General features: G+C 33.4%; 1 protein-coding gene across 1 annotated transcript in view; it reads right to left on the reverse strand.

The window, feature by feature from the left end:
* The window catches only part of CSNK2A2IP (casein kinase 2 subunit alpha' interacting protein), a 106,421-nt gene that overhangs the window by 22,613 nt on the left and 63,086 nt on the right, over positions 1-20,722 (reverse strand). Inside the window, 1 exon segment of the mRNA XM_017643504.3 lies at positions 16,929-17,082. The gene's annotated coding sequence lies outside the window, so the exon portion shown is untranslated.

Raw genomic sequence — 20,722 nt, forward strand, 5'->3', positions numbered from 1 at the left:
GATTATAAAAACTGTGGGATGGTTGAGGGATGAAGGATGAATAGAGATTAGAAATGATTTCAGGGGAGAAATGCCATATTTGGGAAAAGCCTTAAGGAGGCACAATTTCAAAGGCCAGAATGCTGGAGAGGGAGTCAGGGCAGAGGGAAAAGCATGAATTTGCTCAGGGAATGTGAAATAGTTGAGGCAGTTGAAGAAGAGATGACATCTATGGGAGTGGTGAGACAAGAGTTTGGGGGCAATTATTCAAAGACGAATGTGAACGTATGAATGATCATTTCAGGTACCCCAGTAGTGAGTGGGAAGATAGTAAGCATTTCAGAGCAGTTGAATTTTTTTGTGATACATTTTTGTGATAATCTCACAGTAGTTTCTAGATTTACAGTAGTAATTATTTTAGAAAGTTGTTGCAAGCAACTAGCTATGAAATAGAGAGGGAAATGCTATGCCAGAATCAGTGGGAACATGGATTTGGGAATTAGGTCTAGGTTTGAAATGCTATCTATTATTTATTGAGTGTTTTGAACAATTTTCTTAGACTTTCTCAATTTCTTTCCAGATCCCTCCTCTGTAATCTAGGAAGCATTAACAAGGACTTGGGTATTGTTATAAGGATATGTGAAATGAAACCTATTTAGTTCAGGACCTAGAAAATAGTAAGGACTCAATAAAGGTTAAATGTTATTCAAATTGGTATTATTAAAGATGTGAATAATGATGGTAACCCATTTTAAATACTGGTCTGAGATAGATGAAAAATAAATAATTTTTTATAACAGTAATTGCATTTGATTTTGTTTTTATCCCAAGATTCTTAAAACATTTCAGGGTTTCTGATATTATTTTGACTTAGAAAAAAATAGCTAATTTATATTTTTATAATGTAATATATAGCATGTATACAATATGGAATCAGATTAAAGGTGTTTGAGGAACAGTATAATTGAAGGGTCCCTTCATGGCCATAATCATGAAGGTTTTGCACAGTTTCTAGTTCCTGCTAAACTCCAGTTGAACTTGAAATATAGTAGCTTCCATTTAACTGAGGGCAGTATGCCATGAATTCTGAAACATCTGCCACTAATTGAGCAAGACCATTAATGGGATTTGAATTTGTTCTCTGTTAATGGCCCTCCAATAAAATAAATTCTTAGTATCATCAAAGCAGGCTATGATCTTAGAACAGATAGACAGAAAGTAGGCATAGATGCTAGTATCATTAACATTATATTACTTAGACACCAAATGGAAAAATGGAAAATTAAATGAGTGAGAAAAAAATAAACACGGCATTTATTTAAATTTTTGAAAGAGAGTAGTTATGGCCTAATAAAAAGGCACCACTTTTTGCTCTAATAGTGTATTTATTGAATTAAATAGATTTCAAATAAATAAAGACCAATTTGACTTTCACTTTCAAACATACTGGACTTCATCCCATCCTATGACAAATTTTCCCTGGAAGACAGTGTTACAGACATTTTTCTATTATATGTCTGTAAACACACACATATACACAATAACAAACAGATTTGCCCCAAAATTTTAAATACTGACCATTTAATGAAGTTGTAAGACTTTCAGTATAACCATAGTATACCATTATTTCTAATTGTTGTTTTTTTCTTGTTGTTTCAATAATAGGTAACTATTGCATCTAACAAACTAAAAGACCCACCAAAATTCCATGTGCTATCAGGACCATATGAGGATTTTCTTCCTTCCTGCATAATCAGATAGCATTTGCAGGAGATATAGCTCATCAGCTTCAAACAGCCCAATGTTGTTTTAATTATTTTAATTATGAACTTATGCAGTATTTCTTTTCTTTTAGAAGTTTGTAGACTTTTGTATTTTATAATTAAATTTAGATTTTGTTTAAATTTCATGAAAAGGTTATGTTTAATGAAAAAGCCATCCTATTAGGATGATATAACTCAACCATCAGTTTGACAGTGAAATGTGGCCAGAAGTGCCTTTCAGGATCAAAAGATGCTTTTCAAGGGGAAAAAAAAAGCTCATTTCTACCCTTTTTTTCAATTTGTATCAGCTTCTCTGAATCCTAAAATTATCTTGGTAGTATGTCACTCGGTTTCTCTGTTTTGGAATCTCCTTTAACTGTCTTGACTTTTTAAATTTTCATTTAATCCATCATTTCAGTGCAGAATAACTGATTAATCTTCCATTCTTCCAAATGTTACCACTTAAAATTCACAAGATATTTGGCATCTGGTAATGCATATTATATAAAGTGTTTACAAGGTTTAAATATAATGTGTTCCACCTTGCTCGTTTGGATAAAGTGGTTCAGATTTTAAGGAACATTGTGCACTAAATATAACTTCCTTCTTTTCTCTTTCATTTCCTTTCTTTCTCTTCCTTTCTATTCTCCTTTCCTTTTTCTCTTTCTTTCCACCTTTCCCTATATATACATAATGTACACCCTAAATTTTATCTCAAAAAGTTTTCCATTAATCATAAGTTTCAAGATGTTCTGCTGATTTAGATTTTAAGTTTTAAGAACTATATTTTCTCATTTAGCCATTTGGTTAAGAGACCATCCACATTAAGTTACTACAAATCCTTGCCACATGACAATGAAGTTTGGGCTGCGTCTATATAGTATTATATGTGTCTTGAGAATGCTGTTAGAATATTTTTAAAGCTGCAAGTACCAGGAACTCCAATTTTCCTGATTAAAAAACAAGGGAATATTTCATATAGTATTAAACCCAGAGGAATAGTAGATTCTGAGTGAAGGTAACCTCTGATTGCATTTTTCTGTAGACCTCTGACATGGCTCTGCTTTCCTTCCTGGGTTAGCTTATCCTCAGTTTGGTAGCCAGATGATTTTATATTATGCTAATCTGGACATACATGGAAATATTCAATCAAGAGACCATTTACATTTTTTTCTTGTGTCTCTTAAGAATCATTAAATTCTCCCACAGACCCCCAGTGAACTTCATCTCTCATCTTATTGGTCAGAATCGAAGAGCTTGTCCATTTCTGAATGAATTTCTGTGAAGAGAGCTGGAATTACCAAAACAGGCTCATATGTTCAATTTCTATCCCATGGAGACAAGGACAAAATAGGTGGTGGCACTTGGCTAGACAGAGGAAGAATGAATACTTAACAATATTGGGAACATTCAACTCTATTCACTTAGAAAGTGGTAAGTGTCTTCTCTCCCAAAGTCTCTGTTTTGAATGGAGGGACTGTAAAAGTAGCTTTGGTTGAAGGCCATCACCAGTAACCCACTTCTGCATTACAACTGGTTTTCACAGAAACCCTAATTGTCCTCTTTTCAGGAAGAGACAGGTTAAGAGAAGATGGTTGGTAGAAACTTGGAATTTTCTGGTGTTTTTCCTCCTTCCAAGGCTCCTATTTCTTTGTCTTTACCTGCTCTAACTTTAGCTTGGAGAATTCAGTTTTCCCTTCTTACAGATTATGCTGTAGTACAAAGGAAATTCATGAAAAATTAAATAGCAATTACCTCTTAGTGGTAAGATTTTAATATAGTTTATGTCTTACTTTTACTATTTTTTCTCAAAATGAGCTTGTATGTATTTTGAAAATTTGTATTCTACTCTATGCAATAAATTTCAGATAGATGATAGATTTTATATTTTCTATTTCTGCCTGTATTATTATAAATGTAATTAAATTAATTTTTAGTTAAACAGATCAACTGAAATGTGAAATTAAATTAGTAAATTTTAGATTAATATTTTCTTATTAATAAAAATCCTCTCTTAAAGCCTTCTTTCAAATTTAAAAACTGTGAAATAACCAAATGGTTAGGGTCACTAGGGTGTGATTTATTTGAAGGTATATACTTCGTAAATGGGCATAGTTTAATTCTTCTACAAATATAAGAGAGTTAAGTATTTCATGAAAAATTAGAATGCTTCTCAATTGTCTAATAAAAAATTAACTATTTTTAATAAAATTCTAATATTTTAGAGAAGCTGAAAGGTAAATATTGTAATATAATTAAAATATTCTATAAAAAGGGGATGCTGTTAGAGAAAAAGACACCACATCATGGGGAAATGGCTGTAGCTTTGATCTATTATAAATCCAAAGATATTTTACCTAAGTTACAATAGGTATTCTCTCTCTGAAATCATCTAATTGATACAAAATTTAATTAATTACTTCATAATTATGTGGTTATAATTAATATATATTATTATAGTTAAGCAATATTGCTTAACATTAATGGTTTAATGTTATTTAATTAATAACTGCTTTATTTTTCTAAAAGCATGCCACATATTTACTTGCTTCATTCTTGGAATATCTTTAGAGCTTTACCTTTCCCAGAATTTCCAAATGATTTTCTTTTTGTTATTAGAAGATACACACCTATAATTCACCAGAAATTCTGGAATTTAGTCATATAATTTGTGCAAAGATTCCTAACTTTACTCAAAAACCTCAAACTTCATACTATGAGAGGAACAAATTCATATGTTTGCTGCATTTGCTGTTACCTTGAAATTTTATATATTACATACCTGGATAATCTCCACTAATTCTTTAAGTTCAGTAATTTAGTTTTCTTAAATTGTTTTGGTAAAGTGCATCTTCAAATAATTTTCCTAAAACTGTGAAATCCTAGCTTCATTATCTCCTACCACTCAATATTGCTTAAATGAAGTTTAAATACATTTTTAAGCAAAGTCATTTCCCTATTTAGAAAAAAAAAAGCACTTTCTTTTTGGGTTCCTTTAATTCTTGAATAAACTATCAGAAAGAAGTCTGAAATATCACTATTATGTGGCTAAGCTATAGGCATGGCAGCAAGGAAGGAGGACAATGTGTACGTGTATGAGGTTGTTTCCCTCATCATTCTGAATCATCGTTACATAGTTTGTAGAGTTGTTCCTTTGTGTTAGACTGGCTCTTCTAAAATTTGGAACATTTCTCATATGTTTAGTCTTTCTATTGGCTTTATTTTCACCTTCTGAAATTCTTACTAGCCTACTATTGGGTCCTCCATATCTGGCCTCCATGTCTTTGACCTGTTCTCCTTTTATTTTATGTATCATTTTCTCTCCTCCGTGTACTGGTAAATTTTCTCACATTTGTCCATTTATCTTCTGGGTTACTAATAGATTTTTTATCCTAGCCCTTCTACTGAATGAGACTCTTCAACAACTGCCATTTTAATCGTGAGGAGTACTATCTTGTTATACATGAAACATATACATGTGTATGTATATGGCAGTCTTCGTTTGTCCTGTAGATGCAATATTCTCTCAAGTCTCTCTTACAGGAATAGTTAGCACTAGTTAGAAGGTGCAGGGCTTAGCAGTGAGTGATCCTTCTGTTCTTCATAAAAATATTAGTTGGGCATTTAAAATAGTAGCATATGAAGATGCCAACCTACCACCTCTTGTAGAGAAGATCTTAGAAAATGCACCTATAAAGGCAAGAATTTAGACGTCTTTTTAGAATATCAAGCTCTACAGTTTGATGAATTTCTTGAAACCTTAAGTAAAAACTAGAAAAGGACATGTTTTAACCGAGGCTGTCCCATCTGAAATGAAAAGGGATAGAAAACATAGTCTTGTTCAAAGAGCCAACTATTTAGCTAGACTCTTCAGCAATTGCATTTTAATACCTATAGACCTTATAGATGATTTTGAGGTTTGCAAATGATAATTCTCTGCCCTAGACTCAAGTTAATAAAAGCCAAGTCAGAGTGGCTAAGAATCTGCATTTTTATGTAAATATCAGTTGCTATTGACACTGTTGGTCTCTGGACCACATATTATATAGCAAGGCTATGGAGCATTAACTATTCCTACTACTTACGCAGACACTTGAATTGAACATTTAGTAAGTCATTTTGATTCTGCCCACTAGGGCAACATTTAGAACATCTATGATGTCTAACAAATATACAGTGATCTTAGTTCAAAAATTTTTTCAATATTCATGGTTTTCTCAGGTTTACAAAAATATCAAGAAACAATATTTTAGGAATTTCTTAATGTTTCTTTTTTTCTTTTTACTTTATTTTTTTTCTGAAGAAATATTACTTTCCCTTAAAAGTAGATCCTGTTTGAGAAAATATTTAGAATGTTTATTATGAAACTTTAGCTCATATATTCTTGGTTCCTATACAACAAGGAGCAAATTGCCCACACAGTATGTGCATTCAACAAATTAATGTTTAGTGAATGCATTGCTTACTTCTCAAGATTTCAACTTCTTGAGTAAAAATGCTTACAGCTTCATTAGATAAAATCAAGACTACTTAATCTTGCCTACCACCACATAACAGCATGTAGCATAATAAAGGGAATGCAAGTCTGGAGGTCAGAAACTTAGGTTAGAATTCTATCAAGTAATCTTGGTGGAAAAGTAAACTTTTTGTTTCAAAACAGTCATCTGTAAAATACAGACTATATTGATTTGAATATTAAATGAGATAAGGTATATGTTAATAGGTTGCAAAAACCAGAAGTGTTATGCAATACTTATTACATTACTTCTCCTAGTACTCCCTCTACTAGTACTGCTGCTGGCACTAGCATTAGTACTATCTCGGAGCAATGTAGCAACTTTATTGCTGGTCACTTAGACTATTTAACTCAGGTAGCATTATTGTAGAGAGAAGATATTTTCTAGTGTCAAGTTTGTATATATTATAGCATGGACAAGAAAACTGAGTTCATGGAAAAAAGTCAATATTAATTTATACCTAGGATATGATACTGGTGATATGAGTATCTAAAATTAGAATTCAGAGGATCAAAGCATAACATGTTAATTACAAATATTTATTTTTATTAACAAAAAGGTTTAGAAAAATCAATACATTTAAAGACAAAAGAGTATATCTTGGTTTGCTTTTAATTCATCTTAATGCAAAAAAAGAGAGAGAAACAGATTTTTCAGAATGTTAAATGTTACACAGGACTAATTACATCTTATTTAAACAATGTTGTATTTATGATGTATTTTGAAATATAAATAATTTTCCCATGTATGTTTTAATATAGTTGTTGCTACTCTCCAGAAAATGTGATTTTTCATTGTGTGATACATAATTTTTCTTTATTAAATACAAAATATTTTAAACTATTTGGTTGAGTAATTTTAGAAATTATTAGAGTATCATCTCTGAAATGAAACATTAATGATTTTCCTTTACATACACATATTTCATAAGAAGTTGTATATCTCTTTAAACTTATTGTTACAATTTGAAAACATTAAATCTGCATTTGTGTCTACATCTTTAGACTCATTCATAAGCTGGAAAAATTTTTCTCAATTTACACCTCTTTTGTAATATGTTCCTTAAAATGTTGCATTGTTACACTTTTTTAAGTTTATGTTACAGGATTTTCACATGCAAAAAATGTTTTGCTAAAGCAAAAGTAAGTAAGTAACTCATAAAGGTATAAATATAAACTGGAATTATTACTTTTCATACACTAAATATGGGAAGTCATGTTCCAATAACTGTATATTCCTGAATTCACCTTCCTTCTTTGAAGAGTTAAAATACAGACATCAACACTTGATGAGTGATTTTTAAAGATGCAGGTATCTGTTCATGTAAAATCCAATCATAGAACGTTGCATACTTTGGAAAAGGATATTAAAGAAATTATAGAAGTTCTCCCAGTGATGTTCTGACATACCAATATATTTATATTTTTATTCTTTAAAGCACTAATCACTAGTTAAAATTGTAAATTTTCTAAAAAACTGTGTTCCTCAACTACAATGCCCTATTTGAGTTACCTCAGACGCCTCCAGAAGAAGCATAGTATACACTTGTACAAGGTCATGTTATACCAGACATTGAAGTCACAATCACTGTACAGCAGAACTTGAAAAATATTCAAGATCTCAGGAATGAATTTAAGATGGAGATTCAATCATTAAGAAATTCCATATCTGAAAGGAAACATACAATGGAGGGATTTAAAAGCAGATTAGATGTAGTAGAAGAGATGGTAAATGGAATGGAAACTAGAGAAGAAGAATACAAAGAAGCTGAGGCACAGAGAGATAAAAGGATCTCTAAGAGAGAAAGAATATTGAGAGAACTGTGTGACCAATCCAAATGGAAAAATATTCACATTATAGGGGTACCAGAAGAAAAAGAGAGAGAAAAAGGGATAGAAAGTGTCATTGAGGAGGTAATTGCTGAAAACTTCCCAATCTGGGGAAGGAGTCTCTCAGGCCATGGAAGCCCACAGATCTCCCAACACAAGGGACCCAAGGAAGACGACATCAGGACATAATCATTAAAATGGCAAAGATCAAGGAGAAGGACAGAGTATTAAAAGCAGCCAGAGAGGGAAAAAAAAGATCACATACAAAGGAAAACAAATTAGGCTGTCATCAGACTTCTCAGGAGAAACTTTACAGGCCAGAAGGGAGTGGCATGACATATTTAATGCAATGAAACAGATGGGCCTCAAACCAAGAATACTCTACCCGGCAGAATTATCATTTAAATTTGAAGGAGGGATTAAACAATTTCCACATAAGCAAAACTTGAGGGAATATACCTCTCACAAACTCTCTACAGTGTATTTTGGAAAGACTGCTCTAGATAGAAGTGCTCCTAAGTCTAAATAGCTGTCACCAGAGAAAACAAAACCAAAGTAAAGGAAGTAGACCAATTAATTACTGAGCAAGTTCAAAATTAAATCAACTACCCACAAATTCAGTCAAGGGATTGACAAAGAGTACAAAATACGACACCTAACATATGAAGAGCAGAGGAGGAAGAAAAAGAAGGGAGAAAAAAAAACCTTTAGATTGTTTGAAATAGCATAATAATTTACTTAAGTTAAACTGTTAGATAGTAAAGAAGCTGCTCTTGAACATTTGGTAACAATGTATCTAAAGCCTGCAATGGTCTTAAGTATGTATCTAATGATAATCACCCAAAATGTAAATGGACTGAATGCACCAATCAAAAGACAAAGAATTACAGAATGGATAAAAAACAAGACCCACCTATATGCTGCCTACAAGAGATTCACTTCAAACCCAAAGACATGCAAAAACTAAGTGAAGGGATAGAAAAAGATATTTTATGCAAATAATAGGGAGAAAAAAGCAGAAGATGCAGTAGTTGTATCAGACAAAATAGATTTCAAAACAAAGAAACTAACAAGAGACACTACATAATGATAAAGGGGTCAGTCTAACAAGAGAATATAACCATTATAAATATCTATGCATGCAATATAGGAGAACCAAAATATGTAAAACAAATACTAACAGAATTAAATGGGGAAATAATGCAATGTATTCATCTTAGGATATTTCAACACACCTCTCATTCCAAAGGACAGATCATCCAGACAGAAAAAAAAGCAAGGAGACAGAGGCACTGAACAAAACATTAGAACAGATGGACCTAACAGACGTCTACAGATCACTCCATCCAAAAGCTGCAGGATACACATTCTTCTCAAGTGCACATGAACACTTTCCAGATTAGATCACATACTAGGCCACAAAAAGAGCCTCAGTAAATTCAGCAGGATTGAAATTGTGTCAATCAGCTTCTCAGACCACAAAGGTATGACACTAGAAATAAATTATGCAAGGAAAACAAGAAAGCCCACAAACACAAGTAGGCTTAACAATGTCCTCCTAAATAATCAATGTATCAATGACCAAATAGAAATAGAGATCAAGCGATGTATGGAGGCAAATGGAAACAGCAACTCAACACCCCAAAAACTGTGAGAAAGAACAAAGGCAGTTTGAAGAGGAAAGTATACTGCAATACAGGCCTATCAAAAGAAAGAAGAATTATCCCAACTGAACAGTCTAAACTCACAATAAATGAAGCTATAAAAAGAAGAACAAATGAGGCCCAAAGTCAGTAGAAGGAGGGATATAATAGAGATCAGAGCAGAAATAAATAAAACTGAGAAGACTAAAACAATAGAGAGAATCAATGAAAGCAGGAACTGGTTATTTGAGAAAATAAACAAAACAGAAAACCCCCTAGCCAGACTTATTGAGAGAAAAAGAGTGTGTACACACATAAACAGAGTCAGAAATGAGAAAGAAAAATCACTGCAGACACCAAAGAAATACAAAGAATTATAGAGAATAATATGAAAAATGATAGCTAACAAATTGGATGACCTAGAAGAAACAGACAACTTTCCAGAAAAATTCAACCTTCCAAGACTAACCTAGGAAGAAATAGAAAATCTGAACAGACCAATTATGAGCAATGAAAATGAATTGGTAATCAAAAAACTACCTAAGAACAAAAGCTCTGGACCAGATGGCTTCACCATTGAATTTTATCATTTAGTGAAGACATAATACCCATCCTCCTTAAAGTTTTCCAAAAAGTAGAAGAGGAGGGAGTACTTCCAAACTCATTCTATGAGGCCAGCATCACTCTAACACCAAAACCAGGCAAAGACACCACAAAAAAAGAAAATTACAGACTAATATCCCTGATGAACATAGATGTAAAAATACTCAACAAAATATTAGCAAATCAAATTCAAAAACACATCCAAAAGATCATCCATCATGATCAAGTGGAATTTATTCCAGCTTTGCAACGATGGTACACTATTTGAAAATCCATCAATATCATACAACACATCAATAAAAAGGACAATAACGTGACCATCTCAACATCCATTCATGATAAAAACTCTCAACAAAGTGGGTATAGAGGGCAAGTACCTCAACATAATAAAGGCCATATATGACAAACCACAGCCAACATCATACATAGCAGTGAAAAGATGAAAGCTTTTCCTCTAATATCAGGAGCAAGACAAGGATGCCCACTCTCACCACTTTTATTCAACATAGTACTGGAGGTCCTAGCTACCGCAATCAGACAACACAAGAAATAAAAGGCATCCAGGTTGGTAAGGAAGAAGTTAAACTGTCACTGTTTGCAGATGACATGATATTCTACATAAAAACCCTAAAGAATCAACCCCAAAACTACTAGAACTAATAACTGAATTCATCAAAGTTGCAGGATACAAAATTCACACACAGAAATATGTTGCTTTCCTATTATACTAATGATGAACTATCAGGAAAAAAAATCAGGAAAACAATTCTATTTACAATTGCATCTAAAAGAATAAAATACCTAGGAATAAACCTAACCAAGGAGGTGAAAAACCTGTACTTTGAAAACTACAAGACGCTTACAAGATAAATTAAAGAAGAGTCCAATAAATGGAAATACATCTGATGCTCATGTATAGGAAGAATTAATACTGTCAAAATGATCATCCTGTCTAAAGTGATGTATAGATTCAATGCAATTCCTATGAAAATACCAGCAACATTCTTCAACAAACCTGAACAAATAGTTCTAAAATTCATATGGAACCACTGAAGACCCTAAATAGCCAAAGCTGAGAATAATAAAGCAGGGGGAATTACGCTCCCCAACTTCAAGCTCTACTACAAAACCACAGTAATCAACACAATTTGGTACTGATGCAAGAACAGACCCATAGAGCAATGTAACAGAACAGAGAGCCCAGATATAAACCCACACATATATGGACAATTAATATATGACAAAGAGCCATAGATATACAAAGAGAAAATGCCAGCCTCATCAACAACTGGTGTTGACAAAAGTGGATGGCTACATGTAAGAGAATGAAACTGGATTATTGTCTAACTCCATATACAAAAATAAACTCAGGATGGTCAAAGGACTGAATGTAAGTTCTGAAACCATAAATCTCTTAAAATAAACATAGGCAAAAATCTCTTGAATATAAACATGAACAATTTTTCCCTGAACACATCTCCTTGGGCAAGGGAAACAAAAGCAAAAATGAACAAATAGGACTACTTCAAATTAAAAAGCTTCTATAAAACAAAGGATACCATCAGCAGAACAAAAAGGCATCATACAGTATGGAAGAATATATTCGTAAATGACATATCCATCAAGGGGTTAACATCCAAAATATATAAAGAGCTCACATGCCTCAACAACCAAAAAGCAAATAACCCTATTAAAAAAAAAGGGCAGAGGATATGAACAGACACATCTGCAAAGAAGAAATTCAGATGACCAACAGGCACATGAAAAGATGCTCCACCTTGTTAATCAGCAGGGAAATGCAAATTAAAACCACAATGATGTATCACCTGATACCAGTTAGATTAGCCAACATCCAAAAGACAAGGAACAACAAATGCTGGTGAGGATGCAGAGAAAGGGGAACCCTCCTACACTGTTGGTGGGAATGTAAATTAGTTCAACCATTGTGGAAAGCAATATGGAGTTTCCTCAAAAAAATAAAAATAGAAATACCATTGGACCCAGGAATTCCATTACCTAAAGAAAACAAGATCCTTGATTCAAAAAGACATATACACCCCTATGTTTACTGCAGCACTATTTACAATAGCCAAGATATGGAAGCAACCTAAGTGTCCATCAATAGGTGAATGGATAAAGAAGATGTGGTATGTATATCCAACAGAATATTATTCAGCCATAAGAAGAAAACAAATCCTACCATTTGCAGCAACATGGAGGGAGTTAGAGGATATTATGCTCAGTGAAATAAGCCAGGTGGAGAAAGGCAAATACCAAATGATTTCACTCATTTGTGGAGTATAACAATGAAACAAAACTGAAGCAACAAAACAACAGACTCACAGACTCTAAGACAGAACTAACAGTTACCAAAGGGAAGGGGTTGGAGAGGATGGTTGGGGAGGGCAGGAGAAGGGGATTAAGGAACATTATAAGTAGCACACATAGTATAGGTGGCTTATGGGGAAGGCAGTATAGCACAGAGAAGACAAGTAATGACTCTAAAGCATCTTACTACGCTGATGGATAGTGACTGCAATGGGGTGTGTGGGGGTACCTGATAATATACATGAATGTTGTAACCATAATGTTGCTCATGTAAAACCTTCATAAGATTATATATCTATGATACCTTAATAAATAAATAAATAAATCTCCAACACTGAAGGATCAAGCCAGTGTTGTAAATGCACAAGCAAACTAAAAAAAAAATGGCATCCAGATTATAAGAGAAGAAGCAAAACTCTCTTATTCACCAAAGATATAATCTTGCATATAAAAGCCCTACACAAAAAAATAGAACTAATAAACAAACTGGCAAGGACACAGATATAAAATCAATATAAAAATCAATTTTATTTCTCTATTCTATCAGAGAAATATGAGAAAATGAAATTAAGAGACAATTCCATTGGCAGTGGCATCAAAAGAATAAAACACGTAGAAATCAATTCCTCAGTAAATGAGTAAGTGCTGTACACTGAGAAGTACAAAACATTGATAGAAAGATGAAAGATCAAAATTAATCAAGGCACATTTCACATTCATGGATTGAAAGACTCAATGTTTTCAAGATGGCAATTCCCTCCAATTGATCTATAAGCTTAACGCGGTCCCTAGGGAAAAAAACAAAACAAAACAAAGCAAAAATCACATCCTTATTTCCTATTGAAAAATTCAAGCCAAAGTCTATAGAAAGAGATTTTCTCCTCCACGTTTTTTTCTTCTCTGTTATAAAGAAGTGGGTGTCTTTGACCGCACAGTGAACTGGGCTCCTCATTCAGCAGCCACAGCTGAGCTAGTTCCCTCACTACCTCAAAGATGGATTATTCTAACACTTTTTCTTTGAACATGTTCAGAGAAGAGGGATCAAACGGACATATAAAATTATTTCAGTACTACCTTCAAGGATGCTATCTCACAAAACTGAGAACATAAATACTCTAAAGTAATAAATATTTTCTACATGAGCTTATGCATCCCTTATGCACTATGATATCCCAAAGCAAGACAGTATTTCCAGGACCCAGTCATCCACTATAATCTACAAGTGTATCCATGACGAGTCAGACTATAGTAAGAACAGTTAAAGTTATCCAGGAGAGTGAGGGACAAGAATGAAGAGGAAGTAGGAATAGGAGAAAATGAAAAATAAAAGGAGAAAAATTGAAAACAATCTTGATTACATACCAAGATGGTGGTATGATTAAAACTCATTTGAGAGAAATATCCCATTAAGAAGTTAATATCTTTCTATATTTCTGGGGGCAAAAATTCCATCCTTTAGGTAAACTCTCCCTTTTTCAAACAGTGACATGTAAAATAACATATCTGGGGAAGAGGAAACAGAGTGCAAGGTATAAGAGAGAGTGCATGGAAACTTGGTAGGGTTTTCTTCATATGCCTCAGCTTCCTCGTGTACACAATGGTATTCTCTTGTGCCACTAGGACCTGTTCTGCCACCCGGGTCCATTTCATCTACACCTTGCTGCCAAGCATCATTGCCTGATTGGCCACATAACCTCCAAAGTTTGTGCAATGAAGATAAAGGAAACTTCTAATAACCGTAATCTTCCTCTATTTGTAAGAGGCCAAAACAACAGGAAGGAGACAAAGGGGTCCATCAGTCTGTTTCTCCTGATCATTAATACAGAGAATCACTGTCCATATTCTGCCTGTACAAACATCAATCATGTTTTTATGTTTACATTTCCTGTGAATATCACCATATGTATACTACATGGGACAATGAATTAAAAAATTAATAGACACTGGTGTTCATTAATCTATTTTTGTTTCAACAGTTTTGTTAGGGTTGCTCATCTTGGGGCAGAAAACCAGAAATCTAGACATAACACATAGTAAGAAAATACTAAACTGGGGCAGTGTGAGTTGCACACTTGCATGTGTTCAATGCGAGAGAATTTCAGAGACTCATCAAACGTCTTCACATGTTGGGAGAATGAGTTGAGTGAATTATCTCAAAATAAATACTTTCTTGTTTAGTAATCATTTTTCCACAAAAGCAAAACAAGAAACATTATTGTGAAATCTCATTCCTATTTGTAGCACAAAAGAAGTCAAGAGAAAAAATTATAAGAAAAACGTAAATGTTTTTAACAGCAATAGAACTCTTTTCTGCAAAAGCAACCTTAAGGAGGTGAGGGGAAAAAAAAGAAACACTGCTCACTAGGGCTCCTCACAATTTGTCAAAGCACTTTGTTTCCTACTGAGAGAATGAAAATAAACATGCTTACTTGACAATTTTTCTAAATTAATGGTAAGTCTATTCTGTCAGAAAAGGTAAAGGCACAGTTAATTATATATGACTACAAACTATAAAACCAAGATATTACCCCCAGATTATTCTGGACCACTAATTTTAGACTTGAGGTAGTTACCTAATTTCTAAGATTCTTCTATGGTTGTTTATATTGAAGATCAAAGAGAAAATTGCTTTCTAAATGTTGGAAATAATTATTATATTGTATTTTATGATTATATATTTATATATTCTATATTATAAATTATTTTATTATTTTATTGTTTTATTTTATATTTTATTATTATAAATACTTGCATAATTATAGTTATATTAATTTAAAATAATTATTTATTATATTATTCAATCATGTATGAGATATTAACTACTAGACGCCAGATAATAAAGCAGTAAAATAGACAGACATGATGCCCTGCCCTCTTGAAGTTTACTGTCTAAACTGACCATCTAGTTCTATTTAAAACTAAATCCAAAAATTTATATAACTGCCCTAGAAATTCAAAGGTAGGTGGAAGTTCAGTTGTATTGTTTTTATAACAAAATTTGTTTTTGAATTTATCTTCAAATGGATCCAAATCATTTTAAATGTTACTTATTGAAGAAATGCCTAATACAGGTTATTTGTCAAAGCTTGTACTTTGAAAGGAACGTAGGACAGAGCTGCTAACTTTTCAAATGTATTACCTGCAAGACTCTCCAGGGGCTGTTAGCTTGCTAGGATGCTTTTATTGCCTACATTCATTCACTAACAGAAGGATAGAAAATAAAAGAAAAAACAGTGAACCAAGTATTTAATGTTTCTGAGATATGGAAAAATATCTAAAATTCATTTACATGAGATTAACAATTGTTTGTTTTTCTGGAAAGATACCTACATTGATCTTTCTGACATAGTAGTTAAATTAAGAATATTTTTAACTATTTAATCCCAAGGTTGTATTTGTGTTTTTGTTTTGGCTTGGTTTGGTGTTTTTGTAAGACATTCTAGATCATGGATGTGAAAAAATCTTTTTTGTCTCTTAGTAAGAAAAATCTCATTAAAGCTGCAAAAGAAAGGGTAATTAAATTGTCATTGTCTTCTCTTGCAGAATATAGTCAATGATTCTGTAAAATCTTTCTACATTGATAGATAAGTAACCGCACTAGAGGGGGTGAGGATTTAATAATATGGGTAACTGTTGAACCACTGTGCTGTACATTTGAAAGCAATATAAGATTGTACATCAACAATACTTCATTTTTTTTTAATGTCATTGTCTTGCAAGAGAGGAGCAGAAAATTGGCTAGATGTTTGTTTGTCTGCATTTAAAAGAAACATAAACCAACCCAAACATCTATATTTAAGGACAGAAATTAAAAGCATTTTTAGTCAGACAAATTAAGATACACAAGTGAAAAGAAGAACGAAAAATGAGAATGAAATGAGAAAAAGGGAACAGAATAAAGTTACATAGATGAATATATAGGAGGTCAAAGGGAGAAAGGAGTGTTCTGCCAACTGCAAGAACCAGGAAGGTCAAACATACAGATACAATTAGATGGGTATAAAGATAGTCTCTCATAAATATTTCAAAAATTAACCCATAGAGAACAACGTAGAAAAAAAATATATGCAAAGACATATACTCAAACATACAAATAAATATTAATGAAAAACTCTAAAAAACTGATAAACTCACCCTGTCATATGCAGAAGACAGTATTTTGCTAATTGAATAATTAAAAGGCACATGGATTGTCAGCGCTGCTATGCTATGCTTTAGATTCTCTTGAAATAATAGTTATGTTTTTTCCAAGAAAAATATACAGACCTTTTGAAGAAGAGTTTCTAGGCTAGTTCCTGATAAAAGTTGTCCTTATAAGTAAGCTTACAACACTATTACAGGCAAATCCAGATGGCTTTTAGGAGTTGTGATATGTTGGTGGAATTCAATTTCTTGATGGAAGGAGGGAAGTGCTGTCTTTCTGTAAATTAAAAATAATTTTTAAAGTACTGAAAATATGAAATAAAATGAACAAAACTAAAGAGAAACTTTAATTGTAGCCAGACAACTGTTGCTGTGTATAGAGGCAGTGCTTCCCTGTGGGATGCAGCAGACCATTAATCATGAGGTTCCCTACATATGCATCTTCACGCTAGAAGGAACCAGAACACAGACACAATGACTTCCAGTAAAATAATAAAAAAGGGCTTTGCTCACTGATTAAGGGTACAAGTTACACAGAAATAAATATGCACACTAGGTAGACCTGGTATTAAGTAAAAAAGTAAAAAAAAAAGGAGCTAAGACATCTCTCCTCTGGGACAAGGGAAAAAAAATTGATAAATGAGATTAGTTCTAACCAAATTCTGCACGATTTTCCCCTCCATGTTTTCTTTAAATATATTTCCTAATATTTGAATCTTTGCATTTTAATAATTTTTATTTGAAATATCTTAATCTTTATGTCAAATGTTTTGCATATGATTGTTGTACTTTCCCCAACTCCTATTACATCAGTTGGAGACTATATAAATCAATGAGAGATCATTTCAGACAGGAACAGAGAAATATTTGTTTCATTGACCTCTACAACTCATGTTGTATTCTTAATTCATCCTTTCCTGTCTGTCATATACTCACACTCACAGATCAGAACCCAAGTAACATACATTCCCAAAGACTGAATATAACTTAGACATCGGCCTTGCTTCCAGAGAATTTTGCACTTCCCTCTCCCTCTAAACTATTTTATGTCATCCTCATGGAAGAACCTATGCCTGATTAAACACTTTTTTGCTATAGAATTTTATGAACATTTATCCTCATTTGTTTCATAATAATGAAAATACAGCTTATTATTATTATACATACTGTAATCAAAGAAAACATAACTTTCATAAATCTCATTTCAAACTTTTTTTGAGAAAATGCCTAGTGCTTTAACTATTGTGCAAAAATGGTATATAGATTTCATATCACATGACAACTCTGACCCCTGAGTCATGGCTGCCTTAAATGCTGTCTTGAGAAAGAAGATGATGCGTCACTGAGGCTAACTGGCTACCAAGGACAATTAGAAATGCCTGCCTTGGGTGTGGGAACAGCAGAGTGGTAGCAGAGGCAAGACAGATTTATCCATTCAGTCTTATTGGGAAGTGATAGCCAGTGTAACTGGGAGAAAATATGTTCCCAGCCTGGGCAAATTACCTTTGACACAGAAATCAGTCAGAGGAGAAACAAACTGGGAGAAACTCACTAATTGCTTACAAGCAGTCATCTATTTCTGCTCGCCAGTGTCTCACAACCTGGCTGCAAAAAGGGACCTCATCCATCCTCTCCAGTCCAGATATGCCCTGGCTCCCCCTTGTAATCACCTATTGATATGGAGATGGACTAAAGCCAGGAGAGAGATTCTGGAAATATTGCAATTTTACCCACAGCCAGACATAAGATAAATGGGTATAGTATTAAGCTAACCATTTATTAATCAACAACCATAGTTTTTGGAACTGAATGAAGTACCACAACTAGTTAGAGACAGATATATCTCCATGACAATGCCTACTTCAATTTTGGAAACTGCCAAGTATGTTTTATGTTTGTAATGTCCTAAAGTGGACTAGTTGCTCCAATACCTGGCTACACATTAGCATCACTATGGAAGATACAACAAAATACCAATGTCCAAGTCCCATTTCAGACTAATAAAATCAGAATTTCTCTGGGAGGGACTAGCATATGATCACTATTTTAAAAATATCTTCCCAGGGGATTCAATTCAGTAAGACCATTAAGTGGCAACGAATTGGTTTTTCCCTCTTCCTTGATTCTGCATAACCCTTGTAGAGCATTCTAGACCACAGAGCATCCTTTCCATTGCTCTGAAAGGAATATACAAGACTTTAAAAGGACTGACTTAACACTTAAAGCAAAATATTTTTGTTGATGCTTCTTTTATTACTGGGATTTGTAATAGTCCTGTCATTACATTTTCTCCATATTCAAGAGAAAACATTTTAAAGCGCAAAGACACAATAATAATGAACCAAATGCCTTATTTCAAATAACATTTATCTTAGAAATTTATTTCTCTTTCCTCCTGCATCTGCCCTCGCTGACTAAGGCTAATTGTAACTAGTAATATCTGATTTTATGCCAGACGAAATGATGCTGAAGAGTAGAGGATAAAGTTAAAAAATGTACACACTAGCGAGAGACGGGTAAGATTCCTCAAGGGAGGAACAACCTAAGACAGGCACAGTCGCAGGGGGGCCATTAGTAGAGAAATTGGGGATCAACAGAGGTGAGGCTTAGAACCTCACCCCCACTGTTTTGAGAGAAATCTTCTGCATCCGTGGATGTTTTGTTGCCCTTGTCTAGCTTGAATTACTTAGTCTATAGGCACACACCTGATCATCTACATTTGCCCTCTTACAGCACTAAACTATGTTTTCTACCTTTATCTTGCATCTACGTACCACTTCAGCATTTTATTTAAAAAAAAATAAGGGAGAAATGTGGGATTCACATATAAATCAAGTATAAAAATCAAATAAATAATCATATCTGACTTGATTGTTTATAGTTCATGATGCGTGATCAAAACTGAAAGTTTCTGTGATATGACGGCCCTTGCACTGTTTACCATGTAAGAACTTATTCACTATGTAAGAATTTGTTCACCATGTAAGAACTTATTCACTATGTAAGAACTTGTTCACCATGTAAGAACTTGTTCGTTATGCTTCAGAAGATTGGAGACTGTTGAGAGTTAGGCTTGGGGTTGATTAATGATTGTGCACTGAGTCCTCTATACAGAATTTTACTGTTGTTAACAACCATTTGATCAATAAATATGAGATGCCCTCTCAAAAAAAAATGTACACACTCACGCACACACACACGCACACACACATACACACACGCGCGCGGACCTTCAGTTCCCTGTAGACATTTGGAAGTTGTCATCAGAAGCATAATGACAGCCCTAATTATTAAAGTCACTCGTGTGCACAGTGTTTTAGAATGAAATGCCTGCAATGTGTTAACTGGACTATGGCCTTTCTCCTTTTCAAATGAAATTCTCAGGAAATATTCCACCAGCTTTCATCAAAACACCTCTTACCACCCCAGTGACGTGTACCCTTTCACACATTTCAAAGGAAATACCAATAAATTCTGATTTCATAAGAATTCTAATGCCCTAAAGATGTATTTTCTTATTCAGTTTGGTCAAGAGACTGCCTTAACAACTACAACTGCAAAATATACTACCATCTCAGTTTCTCATATTTTTTTGAATATATACTATTTCACCAATCCCCAAGTTCTTTATGGTATCACAAAGATGCTATGATTCAATACTATAAATTTAAAAGTATTTCACACATTTTCTTTTAGGTCTCACATAGAGCTAGTCCTTGATCTGTAAGAATTTCATATACTCTAGCCTAATAATATGGATGTGCAAATACATAATTGTTTCTGAAGTACAAGTCAACATATCACATGCTCTAATAAGGGCCTCCTTGGATAATACAAAATATCACATAGACAAGAACTATAAAGGAGAACAAAAAGGCATTTTTTATCTTGCTTCAGGTAGAAAAGCCAGGATCAAT

This window comes from Manis javanica, chromosome 3 (genome assembly GCF_040802235.1).
Source record: "Manis javanica isolate MJ-LG chromosome 3, MJ_LKY, whole genome shotgun sequence".
Taxonomy (NCBI): Eukaryota; Metazoa; Chordata; class Mammalia; order Pholidota; family Manidae; genus Manis; species Manis javanica.